Genomic DNA, 21650 nt, shown 5'->3' with positions numbered 1-21650 from the left:
GGAGAGAACATGAGTCCAGCAATAAATAAACGATATCTCCTTGCCTTGCTGTACTTACGGCGAAGAAAGAGGAAACAAAGCAGCATTAGAAAGATTTGGATCCTTCCATTGTTGACAGTGCGTCGTGTGGAAAGTTCGTTTTATACATTATATGAAAAGCTGTGGACATATGATTCGAAATTTTTTAATTAATTACTTTCGCCTAAACAAACGTTCGATTTCTTAGTACAACGAATTAGCAATCATATTCAGCGCTGTTCAAATTCTTTTTCTGTTTGCAAGAGTCGTGTAATATTACAGACTGACATGAATAAATGGAAGGGTCGTTCAATATCTGAGAAATAGCTCAATGCAAAGAACAAGGTTAAATGTATTACGTCAATCAAGTGACGTAGGAGCATTAATGTCTAAGTTCCCAAATGTCTTTTCTTTAGTACACAAAGGTATATTGTAAATTGGTCCGTACATAGGCCTAATGAAAAGCATTCGCAGAAAAACATGGCTAAATTAATAATTTTGACAAGTCGCAATAGGGCAATAGTCGCCCTATACTTAAACCCACAATTCAATAGTGTCAAATTGTCAAGAATTTGCGAAAACTGGTGGCAAATTGTCCGCTTTGTCGAATTTTGGTGGCAAATTGACCGCTGTAAATTGCCCGTACCCAAAAGAAAACATCGAAGTGGCCCATTTCTATGTCTTCGATTATACACTTTATTTTCATTTACATATAATCTACATTTTATGTATTAACTGTAAGTAAACAGAAAGTGTTTGAATCACTATTGTTTTATATTATCCTATACATACCTGTCGATTCTCGTTTCTTTTTGTCCATGGTGTCGAAGTTTTGTGCAAGGTTTGTATATACTTCTTTCCAGGCTTTCTGCTTTTCGACCTTGTCTTTATATGAATCTGTAGTCTAGTCCCATAGACAAGGTCTCATTGTCACTCGATGAACGATGAAATGAATTGTCACTGAAGCAAGACTTCAGTCCACTTAAGAAACCAATCCACTAAATGAAAAAGCTACTTCAAGCGGAAATAAGTAACATATAGCTACACTCACGCAGAAAGTATGGCACTCCAGAATAGTTTCATATAAATGTTAAACGTCAGTTTAATCCACCCCCTGTCAACTTGACCTACTTCTGTCCTTGATCCCCTGCAGGCTTGCATAGTTGCATATAGATAGACGAATCGAGTACATTCCTGGAATCGAACGGAGGAAACGGAACTAAATTATAATTTTCTTCAGCATAGGAGGATTTTTTTCCAGAGGAGATTTTGTTCTAGATAGGCCTCCATATGTAGTATGCCCGATATAACATTCTTAGATAACGTTTTGCAATGCATCTTGCATCTTGTAAAACAAAAACATAGGCAATTTCGGCTGTAGCCTGTTGTGTTGATAATCATTAAATCAAATCATACTGTTATACAAGATATTCTTCTTTATGCATCCCTTTCCCTCTTTCAACAAACACCTCCCCCCTTCCAAATTATGTACTGAAGACAATCCACACAAAAGGAAAATGCTTAGGAGAAACCTAATGGCTATCAATGATTAATGGAAGGAGTCTTGCAAACTATTATATTTCTACATTTTCCCCTCACTAAACACAAGATCGTAAAAACAAGGTTATTTGCTCTTTGTGTGTGTGGATGTGTGCGCACGAGGTATATGGCCTTCTTTTAGTTTCTTTTTTTCACTTTTTTGCCATAATTTTAACATCTATTTAAATTTCTCAAAATTGAAACAGGCTGAGATCAAGCTATTTAAAATAATAATAATAATAATAATAATATGTTTTAGAAAGGCAACTTTGCGGCTGCCTATTCACTCAGTCCACAATCGTTCTATGGAACAAATGCCAGACAAGACAGAGTACATGAATATTTTTATTATGATCTATAGGGTAAAACAGTATGCAACCACAAGAATGGAGATTTTCTTGTTCTCTTTGTGTTTTTTAGTTATTTCTGTAGTTGTGTTGTAGTTTTTATTTACTTTAATTTTATTTACAACCTTTGTTATGCTTGGGAATGCCTACTTCTACGATTATGATGGATATTTATACCGTATATACTGGGTTGCATAATTAACAGGATAAACACTGGACAACTATCCTAGATTCATAATTTCTTCGTATCTCCATTTTGTTCATTTCCGTCATATTGATTTTTTTTAAATTATGACTTCATATATGCCCTCACATATTCTCTATCAAAACGAATCCAATTACCCCTTTGTTTAAATCGTTTAAGTAAGTTTCTGCTATAGAAGATAACAAATTAATATACCTACATACATCTGTGAAACTCACTTTCCGCGTTGCCGTAGTTGGATAATTCAAACAAGATTCGAATTTTCCTTGCTGAGAATTTATGTAATAGCAAGCCGCTATATTTGTGGTACCTCACAGCCATTTTGATTATCTCATTCTTCATTATATATTCATATGATGTGGAAAAAAGAAAATAATAAAAAAACTGAAGCAAACAGAAATTCCAAATACAGGAAAAGAAACAAGAATACACAACGCCTTGCCACTCACTCACTGTAGCCAGATTGAAGAAACCTATCAGCAAGCCGGTTCCGTCTTTACCGGCTGCGTGTGCATCCACGCATAAGAAAACATTGCCGCCGACAAAACCGGAGCCGGAGCCGACACCGACATGTAGGCAGCTAGTCCGGCTGCACTTGCCGGAGACGGGAGTTCCACCGGCTTTTTGCCGGGTCGGAAAGCGTGTGCAAGCTACCATTTGATTACATTGCCGCCGATTCCATCGCCGGCATTGTCGGAACCGGATCCGGCATTGCCGGGGACATGTGCAAACGCTGTTATGAGCTTTTCTAAGTTCTCACACACCTCAAAAAGAGTATGGCTTGCCATATTTTTAACTTCTCACACACTGTTCGTATGAGTCCTTAATTAATCATAAATTCCTATGTATATTTGCTAGCGGTCCCTGGAGGGGCCAGGGGCACTCTATTATATCATAATCATATGTTATTTTAGCAAGGAGCTTTTAAATGTCTCGGAATATAATTTCTCTATATAGCTGGGGCAGGAGCCGTATTTTAAATTCCTCACACACTGTTCGTATGGGAGGTTCATGGGGCCTGGGTGTCATCCCTGGAGGGGTCATATTTTAAACAATTACATAAGCTGGGGTCATCCACTGTGGCCCTGGAAAGCAGGGGCTATGCTTTGACCGCAAAGGTCATTCAACTACATCCAGGAAAAAAACCTTCTAACACAATTTCATCAACCTCTTGCACCAGCTTCCTGGTTGTGAAACATACTACGTATCATCCTTATCCACACTAGATTACTCTTATCTTATCAAAGCACGGCATCCTTTTGATGGTCATGAAACTAAATTTTCACTACTTTGGCACTGCATTGTTTTCTCTGATATATCTTATAACACAATCTTGAAGATTTATACAAGATTGACTCATAAGCTAAAGGTTACCAGATGACCATATTATATGTAGAAATCAAATCTATTATAAACAGAATACATAAGATACAAACGGTCTCAATCACGTTACTGGGTTATTATGCTATCGGCTGTTAACACCGCAGTTAAATTCATTCGAGTTCCAACACTTGAGGTAATCATTTGTAAAGAAAAATCAAGTTTTATGTCCCACAGTTATGCCGGCTAGGCTAAAGGAGACGGTGATGATGAGAAATGTATGAAATAGTGGAATAAAGAAAGTGGGAGGGAACGGGAGAATTTCGAGAAAACCCACGAATGCGGTGTTTGTCCACCACAAAGCTCACTTGGTGTAAGCTGGGATCAAACCATGCACCAGAGGACAACACTCTACTAGTGAACCATTGTGGCCCATTTGTGTGTTTAGAAACTCCCCAAATACATCTTGAAACTTAATATGACGTACAATTTATGTGAGTTCGAATGGGGACTTGGACCTTCGGGATGAAGCGTGTTACGTAAAAAAATAATTTTAATTCAAATATGTCAAATTTACCTAGAAATTAAATTAAACAAAATTAGATTTAAATATACGGATTTGACAATCTTTCAAACACCTTTGGTAAGAGAAAGATAATTTAGTCTACTAGTAATACAAAAAGTTAGAGATTTTGTATTGCTGCTGGCTATTTTCAATCCCACAGACAATATTACAACTTTATTAAAATACACGGGTAGGCAATCCCTTCATAAGGCTTTCTGAAACAAAATTTGGTGTGCACGAATTGGACTACAGCATCCCGTTCAGCAACATACTATATGAGACCTGAACCTACAACTCAACATTGAATTCGAAGCATGTGTGTTTCCGCCGGTAATCGAAATCAGGTCTCCCGTACTTTATCCACATAACCGTAAGAGAGCTCTGTTTAAGAATTGAGATAATGAAGCTTACAGGAGAAGTAAACGGGCAGATTACATTTCTCTAAGTTTGAACCTTTAATTCTCTCGGATGTTTGAAGGAAAAATTTAGATCATGTAAATGAAGTAAGTTGAATCCTGCAATCGAAAAATAACTCATTTGATACTGGAACACTCGCAGAAGAAACCGAAGAACAAAAATTTAAAATATTGTTTCCTTGATGTAGTCGTATGCAAGATCATATCTCAGGTGGATTCTCGGTGTGCAAGAATGAGAAATATTTAAGCAAGTTTTTAAGCAATTCTCAAAATTAACACTTTGGATGACAGTGATACTATCAAAAAATTAATTACAATCTATTCTGATGACCTGAGTTATGATTTTGTCAAAGAGAAATAAATATATAAGTAGTCAGTGTGTGTGCAGCGATGGAGGAACAATTTGTGAGTGAGTTTTCTCGGGGTTCTTCTGTTTCCTTCCACTTTCTTCATTACACTATCTTTATTCATTTTCATCATCACCATATCCATTAGCTTACTATATAAAATCCAGTTTTTTAATCGCGTAGCATAACGAAAAATAGAACATTATGTAACAAGTGGTGATATTAAGAATACCGTTAAAACAAAAAATGAAATTACTTGTATATCAATTTATTAAGCTGCTGTGATATTAATGATGTTTTGTGTTAATTTGTTTGGGGATCAATGTTCTTTGAGCAGCGAGTATAATGAGATCTCTTTCGTCCCAAAGGTGAGAACACTTACCACTTGTTCCAGGGGATCAGAACATCATCTCGACAACAAGCACATTCAAACCCACACTCACATCACGATTCGACATGACAGTAAAAGTCCTCATAGGGATCAATTTAAATAATTTTAGGTACCAACAGTTTAAAAATCTAATTCCTTCATATATTAATTAATACAAAATCATAACCCTCTGTCAAAAATTAAATTTCATGTATCACTTCCATTATTAAAATTTTACGTAAAAGCTAAGTCGAAACTACAGCAATTGTCTGCAAGTTACTATTTTAATCTAAACTAATATCACAAGGGGTTCTGTCCCTTTCTTTAGCTAACAACTATATTTGCTTTCAGCACACACTGGCTTAGTGGTAAAGCGCTTACCTCTGGTGCGAAAATGTGTCTAATTAATTACGGCCAAATAAGTTTCTCATTTTTATTTCATTACTTTCCACTTTCTTCAAATAGTTATTAATGGCGTTCATAATCTAATGGATATTTGACCATGGTACACTTGAACCTACGGCCATTTGCGTGTGATAAATGTAGGGCTTCTTTCCATCATCAAACACTGCCGTCGGGGACTGTTAGACAAAAAACTGTGCATTTAAAGGCATTTCACTATTACGTAACCTTCTACGTACATGCAAAAATACATGGCAATCAGGAGTTTTGCAATTAGGGTACCGGTGCCTTTAACGTAAAACAATCAAGTTCAATTCCCCACGTTAGCTCAGCTAATTTTAATTCCACGTTAATCAGTAGGTCTCGTCTCACATAGCTTTGCTCTTAAAATTATCTGCTAAATTCAAATACAGGCAAAACCTTGCTCCTCAGTATGTAATTCGTTTCCAACACAAGCTTGTGTCTTTCGAATCCATCGTTCAACTATAAGTCTATGTCTCATATCCTCTTTCTAATAATAAACTCAGATATATTATTTATTTTTCATGTCTAAGCAAAATTCTCACACTTGTCTTCAAATATTTTTTAAAAAAAATAAATAAATAATCTAATTCTTACCTCAAATCCAACAATTCTTCCAACAATGGAAAAACAGGAACCAGCAAAAAAAATCTAAAAGAAAAATAAGAAAATAATTTTAATATGGCATAATAAAACTTGGCAAACAAAAAATATTCAATTTTTAACTCAAAAGACAAAAATAATTATTATAAATTCAACACGTCCTGCGCAAACACATAACAGTATTATTCTTTAGGTAATTCCATATCAAAATATTTATAAGTAACATATGTTAAAAGTTTAATGAAAATTGCTTCGGTGGTTTAAAATTAAGTTCTCTGCATTTATATAAATTTCTATACAGTTTTTAAAATTAATCCTCCCCACAGCTCTTATATTATTTTCTTTTCAATATTTCTCCTTCATTTCTCTTAAAAGTCAACGGATATAAATTAACCTAACGTTACAGTTTACAATAAAAATAATCAAATCTCATACTAAAATTGTATTATATTCCAGTTTAATCACCTATAAAAGATAAATTCTTTAATTATTTCTTTATATATGTAAGGAAAGAAAATTCAACTTACCTTCCAATTATTTTCTAAAATGTACTTCGTCGTAATGCAGCACAGATAAATCACTGCACAAATACAGAACCGTACACGAAAATCGCAAAGCAAAATATACCTGTTATCCACAAACATTCCAATTTATATATTTTTCACAAATAAACGGGTAAAAGTAACGCCATCCATTTTACGCTTTCTTTATTTATTTATTCAAACATTCTCTTTTTCAAATGCTAAGCCCAATTACAGCGTCTCTTCAGCCAGTTTTTTTTCTAAAAGACAAAATTCTTTTAAAGGGTACCCCCCTAAAAAACCCCTTCAATACAACACAAAATTTACGCAACTAGCTATCTCTAAACAATAAATTCACACATAGGAAGTATTTTACCCGTTAAAATAAAACTTGCACGGTCAACACATTTAACAATAACCGTAAATACAATACGCTTTTTCTAGACTCTGCAAAACTAAAAAGAAACCAAAGGTTTGTCCTTTCCAGTATCTCCATGTTATTCATCCAGTGTAAAAGGCCTTTTCCACAGCTGGGTGAGTATTCCACCATACGTTGACATTTTATTCTTCCATATTCTTCATAACACTAACATAAAATAACACACAAGATTTTTCAACTAAAAAATTCAGGTTCCATTTCCAATGCTATAATAATAACAAAACGTTCGTCTCTCATGTTTCAAACTCCGTATTCAATCGCAACTATCGCCAAAACAAATTTCTAATCAATTTCCACAGGACTTTCCCATTTCCTCTCACTTTCTTTATTCCAACATTTCATTCATTTCTTATTATTCACTGCTAACAAGGTGAGTCAATAATATCACAATTACCTTCGGTGCATCAGTATCCTCACTTTAATTCCCCCCAGTTTGCGCGGTGTGCAATTTTTGTGCACAAAGATCATATACATAGGTTTTTCTCGGGGATTCTCTTCTTTCATCAAATATCATTTTTCCATCATCAATCAGTTACAGCATACTCCTTCATTACTAACGCACTCACCTCCGGTACTTCGGGTCCCAGGTTCAATCCCAGCTTACGCCATATACAGTTCCTAATATACAGCCATTATGTTGCTATAGTTTTTCTCTACATTCTTTCATTTCACATTTTATTCTCTTATCACTCATCTATGCTATAATGCCTCATTAATAAGCCATACATCTTTCGTGTGTTTGAGGTCCTTACTTCAGTACTTAACCAATAACTTTATATTTAACAAAAAGTCCACTCTTATGTTTTCTCAACTTCGTGTTTTCAACTATAGGGCATAAAATTCAAAACATCACATCACCATCAAATAAATTAAAAGTCTGCACAATTCCATAAACCGCAAATATCATCCATATTTTTTACTACTAAAATCATATCCCATTTCCATCAATCTTTTAAAACATACTAATAATCATCAAATTATATGTTTTCAAATAATATCTTATAAATTTCATACTCTCTACCTAAGTTTTACCACCTCTTCTCAACTACAAAAAGACATTCACGGTACTAAGCCCCACAACAACAATAGTTTTTTTTCGTTCTTCTCTCTCTTTTTCAATCCAGTGTGTCGACGTGCTTTATTCTAATAATCCAACCAACCATATGTTACGCTGGTTATTCTGAGCCTTTTTTTTTAAAAAAAAAAAAAACGACTACAATAGGTATTCTTCAAGTTAACAAGGTCCTTTTCTACACAAAAGTGGACATTATTTTTCTGCTACCAACAGGGTAAAAAGAAAGTTAACATAGCAAGGGGAATGCTGAATGTCACATTTATCTAACAGGTAAAAAAATCTATTCTTATCTATTTCAAATGTTCTTAAAACCGTGTCTTTTCTCTCTTTTTTTGTTTTCTAAAAAGGGACATCTTTTAAAGTATAGCATCATTTGCATTCATCTCAAAATCGTAACACGCAGGTGTTCACAACTATTTATCTGTAACACACAAGATTCTCTCTCCCAACAACAAAAAACATAACTTTTCTGATCTTATTCTGTTTCGCTTCTCTCTAACTTGTATATACAATGCTGTCCAACAGCATGGGGATCCGGTCCCAACATTGTTCCAATGAAATCTCAAAAAATAAATGTCGCAATAACTTTTCTCATCTTTTCCTGTACTCTTCTATACACAGTATTGCCCACAACAGCATGCGGGTGCTGTCCCAAAATTCTTTCAATGAAATCTCAAAAATAAATGTCGCAATAACTTTGTCAAACTGACATGTACCATGTGTTCCTCCTCATTTTTTACCTTTTCAGTTGTTAGTCTAAAAATGTCACTTCATGACATTGACTACTATTTTCTATCAAAATTGGCATTTTTTTGTTCTCTCTGCCCCCTCCAAAAGCTACAACATTCTTCCAATCAATTTATAATTTCAAATGTCTATAACTTCTATTCTTTTAAAAGTACAAGCACCAAATTTACGTGGGAGATAGATAGCTGTTTTCTACTTCCAGCAGGTACAGCATTGTCCCAAATCAATCTATCAATTTCAAATGTCTATAACTTCTATTCTTTTAAAGCAACAATCACCAAATTTATGTGACACATGGATAATGGTGTATTCTTTCGAACTTAAAGATTCTCTATAGTTTCTCGGAAGTTTCGCGCTGTGAATTTTGAGGACATATCCCGAAATGTACTACTCAGGTCATTGCACTATTTGACCTCATTATCACACTTTGCCTTGTTATCACTTTAATTACATGGAACTGGTAAAAACTATTTAAATTCTGACACTTGCACTGTCAACTAGAAAGATCAGGCGTTCATTTGATATGAAGCACCTCCTTAGGATTTCACAAATAAATATGTACACAAATTAGTTTTAAACACAATGTGCATGCTTTGCACTTGAGTTATCCCCATCCTCACACTTGTTTCAGCCGGTGCTGCCACCTGGCGGCATTTCACCTGCACGAGGGGTTGTCGCAACTGAGATTTTCACCTATTTTCATTGTTTTTGGGTAATTGCACTATTTGTGAACGCACATCATATTAAAATAAGTTATACACACAAAAATACACATAATATGAACATATGACATGCTGTCATATCATAGTAACTTAATATATCATGATTTTATTTGACGTAGGTGCTGTTTTTCTCTCCAGGACGTCTGCTTCTCCGATAAGAACTTTGTCGCTCTTACATCAATTATGCATCCCCCTCTGGTTTCGACTGTTGGACTCGCCGTCCTGAACCGAAATAAGCCTTTCTTTATTTATTTTCTAAATCATACTATTAAGCGACTAACTTATCCTACATCCTACGATATAGAAAACTTCAAGAAAATTTGTACAACACTTAAAGAATTACTTGTGGAAGTATAAATATTTACAAAGTGAAGGCTTCTACAGGGAATGCTCTTTTCCTTGATTTTTCTCCTCGAAGTGGGGGGAAGCTTCAAATTGCTACGCCGGCACTGAGCTGGTGAAAAGTTTGTTGGAGATTATGCTTCCAAGGAAATAGGTGTTAGATATGGTCAGGTTCTCATTTGTTCACACCTCTTTGTATTCTATATTTTCGCATGTGCCTCTCAACTCCAGCAAGCGTTTTTGACAATGGCTGTTCTCGACTCGGTGTCTCCGGCTGTCAACGTATCCGACCGAAGTAAAATTGTCGCCTATGTCTTTTGTATACCCTTAGATACAAGTTCAGCCATATGCGCCTATACTATGAACAATAGTTAGCACCGATGTACCAGTTGCTTCAAGTTCATGTATGTTCTCTTCTTGCAGACAAAAAATCTTGTCTTTGAACTTTTCTCCCTTTTTTGTGCTGTGTTTCATGAGAGCTGAGTTCCCAACTTCCTATTTTTCTATATAGAATTTAATCAGAGCTTCGCCTTGCAATTAAATAGCACTTACAATCAATATTAATAAAATTGATCCTTCACTTTTATGAACTGATATCAAACACGAATAACAATAATACACATAAAAATGGAATTAGCTGTACACTAGTACTTCCACAATTAATCCTTTACTTACAACCTAGATCTAAATAAAAATAATTATACCTAAACAACACATTTTATACGCAAATTAAGCAAAATAATTATATGCATAAATAAGATCATAATAATTTACATAGGGTATTGTATGTATATTACAGTGGATATTTTCAAAAATCTAGGATTAATATTAACAGACGAAAATCATATTCACGAAGAAATTATATATCGACTAAAAACAGGGAATTCGTGTTATTATTCAGTTCAAAATCTCTTGTTGTCGCGAATTCTGTCGAGGAATTTTCAGCTTAAAATATACAAAACGATAATCATGCCTGTTCTGTATGGTTGCGAAACATGGTAGCTTACTCTGAGGGAAGAACACAGACTGAAAGTATTTTAGAACAAAATCCTGAGATGAATATTCGGATCCAAGAGGAACGAGAATGGTGAATGGCAAAACTTCATAACGAGAACTACATAAATTATACGGCTTACCAAACATTGTTAGGGTCATCAAGTCTAGGAGGCTTAGGTTTGCAGAACATATAGACAGGATGGAAGAAAGTATGAACGCTTTCAAAGTGTTAGCGGTAAGACCAATCGGAAAACGACCATTAGGAAGACGTAGACCCAGATGGGAAAACAATATTAAGATGGATCTCGCAAAAATAGGAATGCAAAGTAGAAACTGGATCCAGTTGGCTAAGGATAGAAGTCAATGGAGAGCTTTTGTGAATGCGGCATTGAACCTCCGGGTTCCATAGGCCATAGAGTTGGCTTACGAAGCATGAGTAGATGCCTAGGCTGATACTACAAATAGATAAAATGCGCATTTACTGAAATGATGGGTTCTACTGACATTGGGTAGTCTATATACTCTTCGTGTTCTAGGGCCTAGTTGAGAGGAGGAGATAAGATTACACATCAGGTTACGTCACACACAGTCGCACACCTTCATTTTCATTAAAAATGGAAAAACTAAAAGAAACCAATTTCATCTCACTTTCCTTTGTGGCAGTCGGACACAAATCATTACATTTATCTGCAAAAAGCACCTTTCAAATAGGATTATTGGGAGAGCCTCCAGTTTCAATGTTGGGGAGGGACATGTCTCCCCATTTCCCCGGAATTTGTGTCCGTACCTACAGCTGAGACAACTTTCCAGCATGAGGAGAGGAGCATATCCTCCTCTGGCATTTATTGCAATTTGTGCCCAAATAGTGGAAGTGGATTTAATACATATTCATGAGACTACTAAACGCACTGCAGCACGAAGTTCAGTTTGAAATGCTACAGAATACGATTCTTTTTAAAAGAGATGGAAAAGCCAAGAGTAATCAATTTCATCTCACATTCCTTTGTGGCAGTCGGACACAAATCATCACACTTATCCCAGAAAGAAATTTTTAAGTCAGATTATTGGGGAGACAGTCCCCCAGGTTCAAGTTTGGAGGACATGTCCCCCCGGGATTTGCACCAGTGCAGAGCAGGAAGATTAAAATTTCCCGACCTTAGCTATTACAGATATACTAGCGGGTTCTTCATGCATTACAATGCAAAAGTTGATGAGCGCACGTTCGTCCAGGCCTTTGCGTATATCATAATAATTGCAAATTTAAACATTTCATAGACTCTGTTACAGGAAAGTTTTCATACAATGCCCTGCAAATATTATTAATAATAATAATAATAATAATAATAATAATAATAATAATAATAATAATAATAATAATAATAATAATAATAATAATAATAATAATAATTAGTAAATTATTGAAGTAAACCAGGGCAAGGTTAGCCTACCCTGCTTACCCTAAGAAGCCACGTTTGTTGATTTAACACAAACATGGGATGCCACTTAGTTTGAGGATTCACTAAATTTGTGGAGCACAAAGCAACATAAACCATGCGAAATGCAATTGCAATACCTTTACCTGTGAGCGCAAAGTAGAGCTTCCTATTGGCTATTCGGAGACATGGAGACCCGGGTTCTATTCCCGGGAGAAGCTCAACTGGTTCGTATACCATGTTTTAAATCCATATCTCATATATTATCACTGCTGGACGCTAAACTCAACTCTCATTAACTGCGGAAAGTAAAAAGTTATTTTTCCATTGCGTTGTTACTAACAGTTACAGAATAACACACGAGGGATTTCACTGCGTTTTAATCGATTAAATTTCCCAATTGTGACGCAAGTAGTTATAAAAGTTATGTCATCTATCGCAAACTAACGCAAATTGCAAAATTGACATTATGTTGACACAAATCGTTACGAAATGTAGCCCATCGTGTACAATGTTTAACAGTTTAGTCAACACAACGAAAAATTTTCATTTTATAGTTTTATTTTTAAATCGGAATACCAGTTATAATAACATTTTGAATTTTTTGTGTGCCTTTTCTGTACGCAGAATTTTGCGAAGCTTGGTACGGAATGACCCGGTTGTTGCTTAGTCTTTTCGTCTTTTGGGTCTGGCAACGTCGGTTCCTTCCCACAATGCAATACGCAACAGAGGGAAGACAAATTTATACTTGAAACTTGCTCGAGTATGTAAGTTGATGAATTTCCAGGTTTAAAGAGTTTTTAGAATGTAATATAGGTTTTGTTTAGCAGAAGTAAATTTTAAATTTATTGTATTATGTAAATGAATACTCATGAATGATAAAGTCGTAATTACTGATTCTACACACGAAAAAATAGTACAACACTTGCCCAATACTAAAGTTCACAGTACTGAGAAATGTTCATTTCCACATAGATGCAGCTTGTAACAGACTGAAATTCGACCGCAAATTACCAGTTACCTTCAACACGAGCGAAAGGAAATGTTTCCCTTGATCAGTTAGCTCAAGTATTTTATAGTGGAATTAAAAAAAAAAGATGTCCATTCCCGTTACAAAAAACAAGAAAAACTTACTGACAAAGTGAAATACGTTCGGGTTCACTTTTGGTGCATCATTCCAAATAAATGTTGAAAAATTAGAATTCTTTCACCAGTTTCCTTCTTATTGTTTCCTAAATGATTGCGTTGTGCAACATGAAAATCTAATGGTATAGATAAAATTCAAGGGGGCCGGCATAAGCAGTTGTTGAAAAATTGCAGTTCTTTTATAATTTGCGTATAAATACAGCGTCCAGATGAATACGTAAATCCACAGTGCAAACAGGGGGCGCTGTGGCTCAGTAGTAGAGCGTTCACCTCCGGTGCTTGGGATTCCTGATTCGAACCCAGCTCGCGCTGTGTGGACTTTGTGGTGGACAAACACCGTGCTCGTGGGTTTTCTCGGCATTCTTCTGTTTCCTCCCACTTTCTTCATTCCACCGTTTCACTCATCTCTCGTCATCACCGTCTCCTTTGGCATAAACATGGGACGTAAATATTTTTTTACAGTGCAAACAAAACAACCTGTGCTAGGTGGCTACTAAAAAGTACGAATGCTATCTAACCTGCAAGATACGTCTTGCGACCTTGCCAGAGTTGCCAACGGCAAGGTTCTAGATTACTGGTCCTCCTACCCATTCAGCAGTAATAGACAGAAAACGTGCCCTACCGGGCTCTAACCCGCCTTCACTCGCTCGGCAATACTGTATTAGTTAAATGTATAAACTTTAGTACAGAAAGAAACCTACCCAGCTACTAATCTTCATGGGGGACCAGTAATAGAGAACCTTCCTGTTGCCAACTGTTCAAACCTGCTTACCCGTCATGCATAGCTTCAGTCCTCGAATTTCTTTAAATTGGAACCTTATTTCAGTTAAACACATTCATGAATGTTTTTTTTTTTTTTTTAATCCTCTATGTTTAGCGATGTTTGTTAGAAAAAAAAAAATGAAATTGATTTGAAACTGTAATTAACATTTATTTTTGAACCTAAAATCGCTGGTTTAATGGGAAATAGACAATTAATATTGGTCTTATATAGTTACTAGTCTGTTCTTATCTATGTGATTCTGATCACAGTAGTGTAGGCAAATAATACAATTTTTGTTTTGTGGTATTACCCGAGCAGACAGTTCTACCAAATTTTCACACATTTATTGCATTTTCCTATTTCTTTTTGCAGAACTTGAGCTAAATGAGAAGCTAGTGCATAAAACATGAATCAACTTGTGCTAGGTGGCCACTAAAAACCACTAATGCTATCTAACCGAGTCAAAGCAGCAGCGCAAGGAGTGGAGCGAGGGTATGCGTCGTAGGGAGCAGGCGCGTCAGCGACGGAGGACGCGCATAAACGAGGATAGTGCAAAAATGCATAAATTATCCGCCGTAATTTTTACGTTCAAGAGAACTTAAATAATTCTTACCTTCAAAATGGCTTCACTGCTTTCCCGGGTACAAATGCCCCGCTGCGAGGAGAAATTCGTCTGTTCTGAATATTTACTCCTTTTCCATACTTCGCACAGTGGATTTTACGTTTCAACTTAGTATAACACTGCAAGAACTTTATAATATGACTCTTTATCACATAATTCTTTGTAATAAAACGATATGTTTGCATTACATCCATCGCAAACATCCATTGCTGACATAAACAGAACGTTCCCGCCGTTTATTTCCACCTTCTTCGCAATCTTGTATTCTTCCGCTTCAGTAAATAGTTACACTTAGAATCCGTTCACTACCATTCAAAATATATTTCAATGTGATATCACTGACAGTTATATTCACACTCTTCTTCTTTTACGAAAAGCGTTTCGCATCGTATTTTACCTATAACTTTTGTTTTCGGTAGAACCGTCTGCTCAAGTGAACCCTATTTTGTTTATTTATTTTGCTAAATGATAACAATAACGATCGAATTGTTGTTTTTTACCAATAAAGGAAAACCAATGCCAAAATGACTAGTTCGCCCGTACATTTTGAATAGTAACCCGTATCTGAGTTGTTAAACCCGTACAGTTGGGAGCATGGTTTGAAAAAACCCAATCCACCTGGGACCATGTTGGTTTTTTCGGTTTTGATGTTTTTTTTTCTCGAAATATTTCAATGTCTTAGGGGTAAAACTGTTAAAATGTGATATATATTTCAAGATTGTCATTGTCGCAACTTGCAACAATCTTCTGTTCACTACTGTTTTGAAAAAATAGCCGCCATTTTGAAACTTTATATTGAAACGCCGAGAAAATCTATACAGCAATTTTAAAATATCTCTTGCTTCTATCCTCAAAATTTTAACTTAAAAGTCCGAAAATTGCACCCTGTATCGTGTATACACGCTAGTTAAAAAATGGCCAGAGTGATTCCATTTCAAATCGTCCAGGGTGGTCCACACGACTGCCTCAGATTTAGCTTATTTTTTAAAATAAGAAACTACATACAAAATTATTAGACCCATATTTTTTCTTTTTGCTGAAAAAAAATTTTCTTCGATGTACAGCCTTCCAAAATGGCCGCCCTTCTCTGGGATTGCTCGAAAAACTGAAAAAAAAAACATGTCAAATTAAAAGTTCTGTTGTAGAGAAACGAATGTACTTAATAACCTAATCGCAATAGCAGGAAGAGTATAAAGTTGTATGTTTCGTTGGAGGGCCAAAATTCGTCTATTGGTCCAACAGGAATCGCGCAATTCACTCGCAATGGTGCCAACTTTGGTGAAATTTTTGCTAACTTCAAACATTTTTTTTCTGTCCTCACGAGCAATATCAACCATTTGCTTCTAGCATCGAAATCTACTCCATAAGGTCTCTTGAGGATGTAAAGGACTTACGTTTCTGATTATTACATCCCACGTCACAGCATGATGAAAAGCTGAAAATTTTATTAAGACGCCATGTTTGGACGCCATTTTCTCAAAAACCCCACCTTTTAAAAATCTGAATTTTTTACAGCTATTGGAGAAGTACCTAAGTACTTAATATCCGTTAACCGTTCATGCGGCTGCAGCCCATAACATTCGCAATTAATTATTGAAATGTCGATTTTTGTACTTGAAATGTAAATATTTAATATGGGCACTTTGGTCCTATACACAAGGCGATTTGAAAGGGAGAATGAAAATTTTGAGAGATGAATCCTGACATCAAATCCAGTAGAAAACTTCCTATGAACATGAGTCAAATTCCACTTCGTTTTCGAGTTAGTTTCCAACTCGGGAGCCAAAATCGGTTCGGGACAATAGAAAATAAAATATATATTTCGCGTTAAATCAGAAACTGTGTGTTAATGCTTTGATAAAGTTTAGAAAGTTGATTTGTATCAACATGATGATTTTTACGTGCGTTGCAATTCGGTTGGCAGTGTTGCCAACTTGGTAGAACTTTTATTTGTTTCTAAATGACACGACGTGGTTTTTATTTGATATTTGGTATTCATTAATGATTGCAAACATCACATGAAGCACAATTTTCCCTACATCACCGCAGTTTTCGAAAACTTAAATGTATTTCATTAAAAGGTTTTATCTCGTGCGTTATTGATTGTGTAATTCAGTGTCGTGAACATCGTCCTAGTGTTCTCTGGAACCATGAAAATTGTTTTCACTGGTAGCATGACATTGTAGTGCACTAGTTAAGTGTTTGTGTGAATAACAATGGGGAAGTCCTATTACAATAAGGACCGTATTAAATGTGTTGATGATTCTAAAAGGCATAAGATAATGTGTTGATTATGCTAAAAGCCGTAAGAGGATTGTGCACAGAAAGAATTCTAGCCAAAAAATTTATCTTGCGGCAAAATATATGTATTGCGTACAACGTGTCAGCCGAAACGTACTATTAGGGGAGGATGATTATTTGTGTCCTGTACACAAGACGATTTGAAAGGCTGTGTGAAAAATTTTGAGAGGTTAATCCTTTACCATAGTCTAGGTTTCACCGATAACGACCGTTTTAATGGCGACACATTCATGTTTAGCATGTTAACTGTCTGGTTAATGGTTTCCAAATCTACGTTCAGAGGAAGAAATTCTTTATTTTGCTGGTGCATAATTTCATATTTACATCTTCTTTCGTGGTCACCAATATCTCACATACATTCACGTTGTTCACGGTAAATATTCAAAGTACCCTTTACACAAATAATCATCCTCTCCTTTGGCAGACGCGCTGTACGCAATACATATATTTTACCGCAAGGTAAAATGTTTGTCAGGAATTCTTTCTGTACACAATTATCTTACAGAATTTTAGATTTTAGAATCAACTCATTTAATACGGTCCTTACTGTAATAGGACTTCCCCATTGTTATTCACACAAACATTGTAATTAGTACACTACAATGTCATGTTACCAGTGAAAACAATTTTCATGGTTCCAGAGAACACTAGGACGATGTTCACGACACCGAATCTCGTAAGATACTGTTTCGTGGTTGCACCAGAAATTCTTGAACAAATTCGAACTTGATGCATGGACTTATGAGAGGTTTTGCAATAATAATAATAAAAAAAAAAAATTCTTATTCTTTTATTATTGTTATGACAACTTACACAGACGTAGTTTTTATTCGACATTTTGGTTTTACTAATGATGGCAAACATCAAGTGAAATTCACACTTAATGTTGCAAACTATCAATAACACACGAGATAAACCTTTTAATGAAATACATGTAGTTTTCGAAAACTGCGGTGATGTAGGGAAAATTGTGCTTCATGTGATGTTTGCAATCATTAATGAATACCAAATATCAAATAAAAACCACGTCGTGTCATTTGGAAACAAATAAAGGTTCTACCAAGTTGGCAACACTGCCAACCGAATTGCAACGCACGTAAAAACCATCATGTTGATACAAATCAACTTTCTAAACTTTATCAAAGCATTAACACACAGTTTCTGATTTAACGCGAAATATATATTTTATTTTCTATTGTCCCGAACCGATTTTGGCTCCCGAGTTGGAAACTCTGTAACTCGAAAACGAAGTGGAATTTGACTCATGTTTATAGGAAGTTTTCTACTGGATTTGATGTCAGGATTCATCTCTCAAAATTTTCATTCTCCCTTTCAAATCGCCTTGTGTATAGGACCAAAGTGCCCATATTAAATATTTACATTTCAAGTACAAAAATCGACATTTCAATAATTAATTGCGAATGTTATGGGCTGCAGCCGCATGAACGGTTAACGGATATTAAGTACTTAGGTACTTCTCCAATAGCTGTAAAAAATTCAGATTTTTAAAAGGTGGGGTTTTTGAGAAAATGGCGTCCAAACATGGCGTCTTAATAAAATTTTCAGCTTTTCATCATGCTGTGACGTGGGATGTAATAATCAGAAACGTGTCCTTTACATCTTCAAGAGACCTTATGGAGTAGATTTCGATGCTAGAAGCAGATGGTTGATATTGCTCGTGAGGACGGAAAAAAATGTTTGAAGTTACCAAAATTTCACCAAAGTTGGCAACACTGCGAGCGAATTGTCCAATTCCTATTGGACCAATAGACAAATTTTGGCCCTCTAACGAAACATACAACTTTATACTCTTCCTGCTATTGCGATTAGGTTATTAAGTACATTCGTTTCTCTACAACAAAACTTTTAATTCGACAATTTTTTTTTTTTTGGGGGGGCAATCCGAGAGGAGGGCGGCCATTTTGGCTGTATATCGAAGGAAAAATTTTTTTCAGCAAAAAGAAAAAAAAAATATGGGTCTAATATTGCATGTAGATCCCATATAAAAAATAAATGAAATCTGAGACTATGATGGGGACCAATTGTGGCTTGCCTGGACGATTTGAAATGTAATCGGTCGCCATCATTTTGAAATTTTATGTTGTATTGCCGCCAAAATACATATACAGCTAATTTAGTGTGTCTCGTTCTTCTAATTTGAAAAGTTGTTTTTAAAAGACCGAAAATTGCGCGTTGTAGCGTGGATACCAATTTTGAACAAAAATTGCCGCCATTTTGAAATTTTACGTTGGTATGCCATCAAAATCTATGCAGGAAATTTAGTGTGTCTCGTGCTTGTACCCTGAAAATTTAAACTTAAAAGACCGAAAGTTGTACCCTGTAATATGTGTGAGAGACAGGCAGACAAACGAACAAATGTAGATCGAATCATTCCAGGAACCTCAGTATCGTTCGCCAAATACAGTATGAATACCAAATATATTAATTTAAATCAAAGATATATCCGGGACAGTCCCGGTTTTCAATGAGAGAATTATCTGTCCCGAAAAAAGCTTTCGGGACGCCTGTTTGTCCCAGTTTTCGTTCCTCAGATTGAAATAATCAACCTAAAAAAAAAAAAAATAGTATGTCAAATCTAAAAACATAAGGTTTTCGGAAGATTTGTATAGCCAACTAACTAATTTTACTAAACAAACAACAAGGAGTGTGAAAATTACCTCCATTCTTTCGTGCTATGGGTTGTTTAGCTTCCATAGGGGAAGAAATGATTTTTTTTTTTTTTTTTTTTTTAATATCCAAGAGGGGAAAATATGTTATGGCAATAATTTCTTGAATATCACTTTCAATAGAAAAGAACGTCTTGTTCCTAGTGACGAGCTTTAACTACTAGTTATTTTAGACTTCAATCGGCAGTGAAGAACTGTTTCATTGCTGGAACTTGAATAAAGAATGGAGATGCTGCTCTCAGTCGCTGCATATTAACCGCATTTAAACTGTCTATTTCGTCCTGTCTGCCGTCTTTTGAGGCACAATTTTACAAGTGACGACGCCAACTTTAATTTCTTAGGGGGATAAAGGAGGGGCAGCTAGCTATTTTTGCACACCAAAAATGATAGTGTTATGATGTTTGACTTACATTACAGTACTACGTGCTGTTTTCATATTACAAACTAATTTCAGATAAAATTTGCTACTAACAAATAAGGTGACGTTTGTATATGAACTATTCGGTTCCTGGCGGGAAAATATTGACATTCGAACCCATTACAGTGCTTCGAATTCTACATTAAATGGCCTGTCTGCATTTTATGTAGCTTCGGTGTCGAGAAAGATACTAAACTCCTATCTAATCAAGCTAACTGAAGATACGTTAGTGAACCTAGATTTAACTTATTATATCACCCTTATCAGGGTTCGAAAAAATGTTTCGGATAAAATTTACGTATTTTTCCCCTAGAACCCGAATCTGCAATTAAAATGTCGGGGTTCCCATATCAGTTTTCAGTTTCTCTCTGTCCCACCTCTAAGTGGAGAAGCAGAGGTTAATTTTAGCATACGTAAATTTCTCCCTGCAAAACTAACTTTTTATTTCGTCCGATGTTTGTTTCCCAAGATATTTTGCGGAATGAAGTAAAAAAAGAAAAATCAACTCCAATGTAGCATCGTAAATCATATTCCCCCCCCCCAAAAAAAAAAACTCAGCTTCTGTAGCAGCCATACGGTACCAACTATCGAACTATTCCCTATGAAGGTGGTCCAATATATAGTGCTTCTTTCAGCGCAAGCCAAATCGACCCCTTCTTATTTGAGATTTTGAAGTTGACCGTCCCCAATATAGGTATTCCCGAGGCACCACTGTTTTCGAAAATTTCACCGTTTGTTTTCTCTTGTTCACTTTCGTACTTCGCTTTAGTTTCAAACAATTATTTTCTATTCCTTTTGAGTTTCAGCATGGGGAAATCCTCGCATTGAAGTAATGAGCTTGTGTAGCTTCCAAATGGTAAGAGATATGACAAAGTGTTTCCTCTCAAAGTTGTTCAAAATTTAGAGATTGTTTCAATGGGGGCAAAATAGATCCCTGTTTAGATTTAAAATTTTAATCTTGTCTCCCCGTAGAGGTATTCCTGAGACGCCCCTGGTGTCAAGGGAACACGAAAAATGTACAAATTATTCAAAAATATGCGTTTGCGTTGGTAAACACCTAAGCGAACAAAACTACTGAACCTACATGGAAAAACTAATATACAGTAGACGTTGCCTTTGAGGGAGCATATTATTGTATAAAACAATACCGGTGGTCTCGGAGTTCCAGCATTATGTGTTAGTTGCTGGTTGATAAGAAGAGCTTTGGCCTTCGAGTAGAATGGGTGCATAGTTTACCATATCAAGAAATAATGTTCTCGGAGTGGTATGTGATAGCATGCGGGTA

At 35.6% G+C, this 21650-nt stretch overlaps 1 protein-coding gene across 1 annotated transcript in view; it reads left to right on the top strand.

The window, feature by feature from the left end:
• Nucleotides 1–13136: 13136 nt before the first annotated feature.
• LOC145687354 (trehalase-like) overlaps nt 13137–21650 on the top strand; it is a 102747-nt gene continuing 94233 nt past the window's right edge. The window contains exon 1 of the mRNA XM_081760811.1: nt 13137–13195. The gene's annotated coding sequence lies outside the window, so the exon portion shown is untranslated. The remainder of the gene's footprint in view (nt 13196–21650) is intronic.

This window comes from Thermobia domestica, chromosome 6 (genome assembly GCF_964235325.1).
Source record: "Thermobia domestica chromosome 6, izTheDome1.hap1.1, whole genome shotgun sequence".
NCBI lineage: Eukaryota > Metazoa > Arthropoda > Insecta > Zygentoma > Lepismatidae > Thermobia > Thermobia domestica.
This window is presented reverse-complemented; position numbering and strand designations above follow the sequence as displayed.